We start from the raw sequence: 9,292 nt of genomic DNA, 5'->3' as shown, positions 1-9,292 counted from the left end.
TCGATTAAGGGCTTCAAGTACACGTCTATGTCATTCCCTGGTTGTTTAGGTCCAGAAATCAACATAGACAACATCATGTACTTACGCTTCATACATAGCCATGGAGGTAGGTTATAAATCATAATAATCACAGGCCATGTACTGTGTGAGATACTCTGGATACCGTGTGGGTTCATTCCATCAGTAGATAATGCCAAGCGAAGGTTTCTTGATTCTTCTCCAAATTCAGGATAATCATTATCAATTTTCAACCACTGTGGTGAATCTGCCGGATGTCGATACTTTCCATCTATAATTCTTTCATCTGCATGCCAGGTCAAGTGTCTTGAATCGGTTTCACTACGAAACATGCGTCTAAATCTCGGAATAACAGGAAAATACCACAAGACTTTTGCTGGAGACAACTTGTTCTTATATCGCGAGACACCGCATTTAGGACACTCATTTAACGATGCATACTCATTTCGAAACAAAACGCAATCGTTTGGACATGCATGTATCTTATCATAGCTCATGCCAATAGAGCACAACATCTTTTTGGTCTCATATGTTCGATTGGGAAGAACATTATCCTCAGGAAGCATATCTTTCAAAAGGGCTAATAACTCTGTGAAACTTTTATCCGACCATCCATTGCCCGCCTTTAAGTTGTACAACTTTAATACCGCAGACAATCTTGTGAATTTAGTGCACCCATCATACAAAGGTTTCTCTGCATCACTTACCAACCTCTCAAACATTTCGGGACAATCCTTAAGATCTCCTTCAAGTGCTTCTGCAATCTCTTCAACTCGATCACAATCGTATGTATCTGCGCCATTATAGTTTGAGGCATAGGTCGTACTATCCCCCGGTTCAACATTCTCGTTACTTTTCTCACCATGCAAATTCCAACATGTATAACTTCGATCAATTCCATGCCTCATTAGATGCGATGTCAACTGAACTGCGTCAACCCGTTTCCCATAACAACAACCCAAGCAAGGACATATCATTCTACTGGGGTCTTCGGCGTGCGCAACGACAAACTTAATGAATTCTGATACCCCATACTCGTACTCTCTCGACAATCGATTGGAAGACATCCATGTATTATCCATTACTAATTAGAATAAACAAAAAACAATTTCAGAAGAGAAACCAATTTCAGAAGATACTTTGTGCAGGGCATTCATGTCTCCATTTACTCTATCAAATAACATCCATACCTAAACTTCTTAAGTTACTAGCTACGCTATGTACTGGTTGGCTGTTAATGAAGAATTCAAACACATTCGGACCTAGGTTTCTAATGATACTGGTTTTGACACAAAATCAGATGTTCATAGGTCGTATAACCCTAACTACTGGGTAATGTAGTCCCATTGCATGCGCTATCATGGTCACTAAAAACCAACCGTCAATTGCCTAATAAACCCAAACTATTTAAATGACTATGAATATTGAAACTTTACAGGTCGAAACAAACGTAGCATAGACAACAATAACATAAAACTGAAATGGGGCAAAGCTAAAACAAAGCAATAGTGCAAGTAATAATGTATGCATCGTGTACCTTTGATTGGTAGAAGGAGGAAACGTCATAGATCTAACAGAGGTGGAAGGAGAACGCCTTAGAACCCTAACGTGAAAAAGAACGAAAATAACAGAGAGTGAAATAACAAAACGCGCAGTATGTTATAATCTTAATGTTTACTAAAGGGGACCTTAGAGGGCGCTTGTGGAAAAAAAGCGCCCTCTAAAGGGGGCCTAAGAGGGCGCTTATGGAAGCGCTCTCTAAGGCTTTCCAGAAGCGCTTTATAAGCTGGAAATGCACATGGACTTATAACAGCGCTTTATTAAAAGCGCCCTCTAAGGGTAACCTTAGAGGGCGCTTTCTAAAAAGCGCCATGTATTGTTGTCCCTCTATCTCCTCCTTATTTTTTCGCTTCACCTTAGAGGGCGCTTTATTACAAAAGCGCCCTCTAAAGTGCGCTGTCTATTGCTCCTTATTTTTTCGCTTCACTTTAGAGAGCGCTTTTGTAATAAAGCGCCCTCTAAGGTGCGCTGTCTATTCCAGTTTTTGGCGTAGTGAAAAAGGTAGTAAGAGCAAAAATCTCAACAAAAAAATGTGTAAACCAAAGTTAATCATTTTTTGCAAGCTTGAATCTAAACTCTCTCAAAAGACCAATCAAGAATAAATGGTGAAGTAGTAAGCTTGAATGTGAAACAAGGGTTTTAGGATGAAAGTGTTTATGGTAGAGGCTTAATTAAGGGGCTGAATTATGAGTGTTAGAGAGTGGAAAGTTTTGAGGAAAAAATGGTGAAGTGGAAAAAAGTTGGTGGGGGGTGACTTTTGGGAGAGAAAGATTATTTTGTTTGTCTTAGGTTTAGAGAAGAGGGGGTTGAATGATATTTTTTCAGAAATTTTGGGGGCTAGAAAGCATGGAAGACGAGGGGAAATAATGCCTCTATTTATAGGGAAAGTAAGTGGGTAAGTGAGTGAAACAAAAGTCATTTTGTGTAAAAAAACAGACTTATTGCTGTTGTTTTCGCAGGGGAATTGCTTACCATGATTAGGGTAATCGATTTCCCAATTTTTTTTGCAGGTGTTTTCTCTAGAGCTTTACTGGAAAACTCCAGTTTTCTCCCAGGTGTAAACACCATGCCTTGAGTCCATGCAATATGTCTTTGGTTATGAAAGTTAATGCAATTATGATGATGGAATAATGAATGTATGTATGTGTAATAGGATCATGGATCAGATGAAAGTTGTATGGGGGTAGGGTGAGTTTTGGAGTATGACAATCTCGAAGACAGACCAACGCACCTGAATGTGGAACAGGGGGACGTTTCAATCGGTCCGGTCATTGATTTTTTGGTCAATTCCATGTAATTTTTATTATAACATAAATAAGTTTTTTTTTCAACATTTTTTTATTTAATTGTTGAATTAAAATTTAAAATTTAAAAAATAAATAAATGAGCATGCGCCAGATGCATTGGCGCATGCACCAATGCATACATGCATGCGCTAAGAGGCGTGACGCCTACATGCATGGTCATTGGGAGCATGCGCCAGCTCCAATGACGCCTTCTTTAAAAATTGAATGACACATCTGTTTTGAAACGTGGTTATTTTGACCAACTGATCATTTAGGAATTTAATTTAAAAAACATAATTATTTTAAAAAAAAATTCAACTTTGCGTGACAACTAAAATTTTATACAACTCTTTCCTACAAAATTGACTAATAAGAGGAAATTTATAAGTATATAAATTCTTTTTAAGTTGTGTCTATAACTAATATTGGACTACTTGGGATTTTTTCAATAAAAACTAACTTATAAAAATTATATAAATGATAAAATACCATTTTAAATATTTTTAATTTCAAATTGTAGGTTTGACTCTACTCTAATTCCCAACAAATCAGATATCAAAGGAGTGATTCTCAATTACTATAAATAAAATGACGCAAAAAAAAGACTACATCAAAATTCCTTTAACCTAATTTTAAAAGTTAAAGGAATCTTTATATATAGCTTTGAGCCTTTGACTACTTTAAATATTATTTACAATCTCTCTTAGAGTGAATGAAAAAACAAACCCAGCTTCCCAATATATATAGCACTTGATATGAGCTTGACTCTATACCACTCTCATATCCCTTAATTATACAACAAGCAGAAACAACATTGCCACTGCATGGCAAATACAACAACATTAATCAGAATCTTCCTAGTCATGTTAATGATGTCCACCTTCTTCATGAGTTTGCTGCATGCTCGTAGGAATCTTGAAAGACATATTGACAGCCAACGTCTTCTGCATGAGTTATTAATTTTACATAGAAGTAGTACTCGAAGATCTTTGGAAGATTGGATCTCACCAAGTGGACCTAATGGTAAGCATAATAAGGTCCATAATTGATCCATAGAACAGCTTTTTGCTTGGAATATTATGTACTCTTGTTGAAGATGAGATGATTCATGTTTTTGTTTTCATTAAATCAGTCCTTAAACACAATTTTAGAATATGAATCAATGTCATTATTAGTTCAAATTTCAACAACCCTAGTTCATTTTTTGTATTTGGATTTTATATTTTCAAATAAAAGTGTGTATTGTGAAGGATTTTCTAATGCAGTGTGAGCTTGTGTATCATTGTAAGACTTTATAGTTTTATTTTGCTTGTCCTAAAAGTTAACTTTTTTTATACATTGTATTGTCTTTTTTCCTTTGATTTGATAAAACAGAAAGAGTAATAACCTTTAAATTATGTCTTAGTGTTTTTAAAAGAGTGAGAATCATATATTACGTTTGTGCTGTGTTATAAAAAATTAATGGAACCAAATTTCGGGTCTCTTTTTGGGTTTGTAAGAATTTTTTATTTCAGCAAATTTAACTAATGATGAGATAGTATTAATGTTTTAAAAACTTGTTCGGTTATTGAGAATTGTTCATGGATGATCAAACTTGAAATCACGGATTGATCTGCATGATTGACTCAAATTAACTCGTATAATTTGGTCACATAACTCAGCATGTATAACAAAAGTGTATGAATATTTAATCGGATTAAACCTAATGACCAGATATTTAAAAATTCTAAAAAATTATTATGCCAACATAAAATGGCAAAAATATTATAGACTAAATCAATTTCTTGAGTCTATTAAACTTTATCATTTTAAATAGAGATAAATGTTTTTCTCATAAGATTTCTATTTTTATTATCTTTTAAATTTTAATTTTTAAAATTTATTTATATTTTAAAGTTTTTTTTATAATATTTTTCAAAATAAAATAATTATATAATGACGTCGTTTTGGTTTTTAAGAAGAAAAAAGCTAGCATCAAACCTATTGATTTGAAAAAAATCTCTAATTCATCAAATTTTTTTCTTGATTTTGGTCGGTTCACACCTATTTCTACCAATTTGGTTACGAGGCTGATTCAATAGTTAATTCACACCAATGATCCCTTAAATTCTCAATTCTATTCTTAATTGGTTCAATTGACCAATTTAAAAAAAATAAATTAAAATCCTATATCAGATAGTTGAAAGTTCTATCATTTCTCTCCGTAAAATACTACTCAACCATCTTAAATTATATATCAATCTCGATATTGTCATCTTAAAATAAATGATCTAATAACTTGGCAACAAGATTGTTGTATATAGAGTTTCAGCCTATGTGGAATTTGGAGGAAGAAGAGTGTCAATGATGGAAGAACTCATCTTGAAGAAGATGAAAAACAACTACATTCAAGAAGAGAGAAAAAGAGCGGGAAAAGTAAATTAAAAAATGATTACTCTTTCGTTGAATTGTTCAAGATAGATACAAGAGGTCTAGTTATCTATTAACTATAACTATGCGGTAAAGTGAAAAATTACAGTTGTGTACATTAGACTATTAAGTAACATATGATGTATTTATATCCCCCCTCAAGGTGGACTTTGGATGCTACAAAGACCTAACTTGGACAATGTAGAGCATAAAGCAGGGGAATGTAAAGGCTTTGTAAAAACATCTGCAAGCTGGGCAGCAGTCGAAATAGGCAACAAATGTATCAGTTCCAATAAGATCTTTTCATGAACTACATGACAATCCAATTCTATGTGTTTACTTCTTTCATGGAATGTTGGATTGTGAGTAAGGTAGATTGCTGATTTGCCTTCACAATAAAATGAAGCTGCCTGAGGAAACTTGACCAAGAAATCTTGAAAGAGGTATTGAAGCCATTGTACCTCACAAGTCAAGGAGGCCAAAGCTCTGTATTCAGCCTCAGTGGAAGAACGGGAAACCATGTTTTTCTTCTTGGATTTCCAGCAAAGAAGAGAAGATCCAAGGATCACACAAAAACCAATAATGGACCTTCTAGTCTCATGACACCTAACCTAATCTGAGTCAGCAAAACCAAACAGCTTGAAACTACTAGAAGTTGAGAAAAGAATGCCTTTGGCTGAAACAATTTTAAGGTATCGTAATATCCTTGTGGCAACTTGATAATGAGGTACAAGGGATTTGGAAACATATTGACTTAAATGTTGCACAACTTAAGAGATATCAGGTCTGCTATTAATCAAGTAAATCAGCCTGCCAATTAACCTTCTATAGGTCGAAAGATCATCAAGAGGTTGCCCTTCTGTAGTGGACGATTTTAGATTAGGATCAAAGGGAACAAATGATGGTTTTGCTGCCAAAAAACCTGTATCTTCTAACAATTGCAAAGTATACTTTCTCTGGTTCTTGAAAATATCCTTAGTAGACCTAACAATTTCAAAACCCAAGAAATACCTTAGTTGGCCAAGATCCTTGATTTTAAATTACCGATCCAAGAGTTTCTTGACAAGATGAATTTCATGAATAGAATTTCCAACCAAAACTATATCATCCACATAAACAAGTAAGGCAGTAAAACTGGTTGATATGGATTTGACATAGAGAGAATGATCTGCTTGATAAAGAATATCCTAGAGAAAGCAAAAAAGATGAAAGCTTAGAGTACCATTTCCTACTAGCTTGCTTTAATCCATCTAAGGATTTATGAAGCCTACAGACCTATGAAGCATTAGAGTTAGATAAACCAGAAGACAATGTCATGTAAACTTCCTCATGCAAGTCACATGAAGGAAAACATTATTCACATCCAGCTATTCCAAGTGCCAACCCTTGATAGCAGCAATGGATAAAAGAACTCTAACAATGGTGATATTAGCCACATGAGAAAAAGTATCAAAGTAATCAATACCTTCCATTTGCGTATATCCCTTTACAACAAGCCTAATTTTATACCTTTCAATTGAACCATTTACCTTATATTTGATCTTATAGACCTATCTACATCCAATATGAACCTTACCAGGAGGTAAGTCAAATACAGTCCAAGTATGATTATCTGCAAGAGCCTGCAATTTAACATCCATAGCATGCTTCCAACAATCAAGCTTGTTGGCTTGATGGAAAGTGGAGGGTTCAGTATTGGAAGAGATAGAACAACAAAAGTTTGGTAAGCAGCAGAGCATTGATTATAAGAAAGAATATAAGATAAAGGATTGAGTACTTTGGAAGGAGGGGAAGTAGAATAAGTGGAGTAACAATGATAGTCAGAAAGATAGCTAGAAGGATAATAAGTCCTCATGGAATGTCTCAAGGGAGGATTAGGTGGATGACATATATCAGGGATAATGATAGCATGGTTAGGATTGTTGGATAGAGAAGGGTTATGATGCATAATGTCCATGGTTATACTATTAGATAAAGAGAGATCATGTTCATGAAAAGTACTAACAAAAGTAGGGGAAGGTACATGGCTATTAGAAAAAGAGATAAGATTTTGAGAGGGGCCATGGGAAGTATCATTAAGATTGTATGTAGCAGGTATAATAGACAAGTCGTTGTATAGATGAGAGGCCCTGTCATCAGTGGGTGGATAAATGTCACAAAGAGGTTCAGGACTTAAACTGTTGTGATCATAGGTAGGTGTCTGAGGAGATGACTGATCTTTGAAAGGAAAATAATTTTCATAGAAAATAAAATTTTTGGACACAAATATATTTTGATGAGTTAAGTCATATAAGATATATCCTTTTGTTCCTTCCTTGTAACCATGAAATATGGATTTTCTAGCTCTAGGATCAAACTTGGTTCTATGAGCCATTAAAGTGGATGCATAACAAAGGCATCCAAACACCTTAAGATGTATTAGAGAAGGGGGCTCCTGGTACAAAGTTTCATGACGAAATTTAGATTTTAGTAAAGGTGTGTGAAGTCTATTGATAATGTGGATAACATGTTGAACACATAAATTCCACATGTTCAAAGGCATATTAGTGTGAAAATACAAGGACCTAGCTACATTAAGGATATGTTGATGCTTTCTTTCAACCACCCCTTTTTTTTAGGAGTCTCCACACAAGATTTTTGGTGAACTATACCCTTAGAAAATAAGAAACTATGTAAGGCTAGGAATTCTGCTCCATTATCAGACCTTAAGCATTTTAGGGATTTTTGAAATTATTTTTCAACATAAGCTACAAAGTTTATAAGGCTCTATTTAGTTTGGTCCTTGGTTTTTAGGAAGATCACCCAGGTATATCTACAGAAATCATCTATCAAGGTGAGGAAATATTTGTGGCCTAGTGTAGAGGTGGTGGAAAGGCCCCCCACAAGTTAGCATGTAAGATCTCAAAAACATCATTAGAACAAGTAATACTGTTGGGAAAAGGGAGTTTTCTTTATTTAGCAAAATGACAAGAATCACAAGGAGAATATGTGTTTTTACATGAAATAAAAGGGAAAATTTTAGCAATAACTTGTAAACCTATGTGAGATAAATGTCCTAATCTCAGATGCCAAATATTAAAAGCATTATTAGAACAAAATTACAAGTATAGTGAGGTCCAGTTGCATCAAGAACATATAATCCATTTTACAATTCAGCTATACCAATAGTTTCCTTGGAAGGATTCTGCATAATGAAACAAAAATTAGCAGTGAGTTGTACATAACAATCATTGCTTTGGGATAATTTAGCTATAAAAATCAGTTGACATTAAATAATGGGATGTAAAGGACATTATGCAGAATTAATGAAGGTGTAATGGCAACAGTTCTAGATATAGATGCAGAAATTTGAGATCCATCGGGCAAAGTTACAAATATAGGAACTATAGAATTACAATCAATAAAGGCTAAAAGGTTAAAGGAGATGTGATATGTGGAACCTGTGTCTAAGATCTAGAGATAATGAGACTTACCATTGAAATTATAAGAAAGATAGTTCATGATGAGAGGAGAGATGGAAAAAGAATTGGCTGTGGAGGGAAGTTTGGATTTTTGGAGTAGTGCAAGAATGTTGTTGTATTGCTCTTGTGTGAAACCATAAGAAGATGAAGTGGATCCTAGTGCAGACACTTCTGAGGCACTATTGATAGTAGCAACATTTTGAGAACATGAACCATTTCCTTTGCTCTTATTCTTGAAACCTGGTGAAAATCTATATTTTCCTCTATACAAATTAGGTTTTCCATGTTGAGCATCATGAGAAGCTTGAGCATTCAAAGATATGCTTTCTTCATTATTTCCAATACTAGGTATGATGGTAGAAATAACATTATTCATCTCCCTTTCTTACTAAATAACCAAAGAGAAAGCTTTATCAATGTCAGGCAAAAAATTCATCATCATAATCTGGGACTTGGAGTGTGTGAATTTATCATTCAAACCTTTAAGAAAGCATATCACATAGTCTTGCTCTCTATAACAATGAATAAAGGCGATAACACCACAAGAATAAGGGATTG

This window comes from Lathyrus oleraceus, chromosome 5, assembly GCF_024323335.1.
Source record: "Lathyrus oleraceus cultivar Zhongwan6 chromosome 5, CAAS_Psat_ZW6_1.0, whole genome shotgun sequence".
NCBI classification, from domain to species: Eukaryota; Viridiplantae; Streptophyta; class Magnoliopsida; order Fabales; family Fabaceae; genus Lathyrus; species Lathyrus oleraceus.
Note: the sequence above shows the minus strand (reverse complement) of the source record.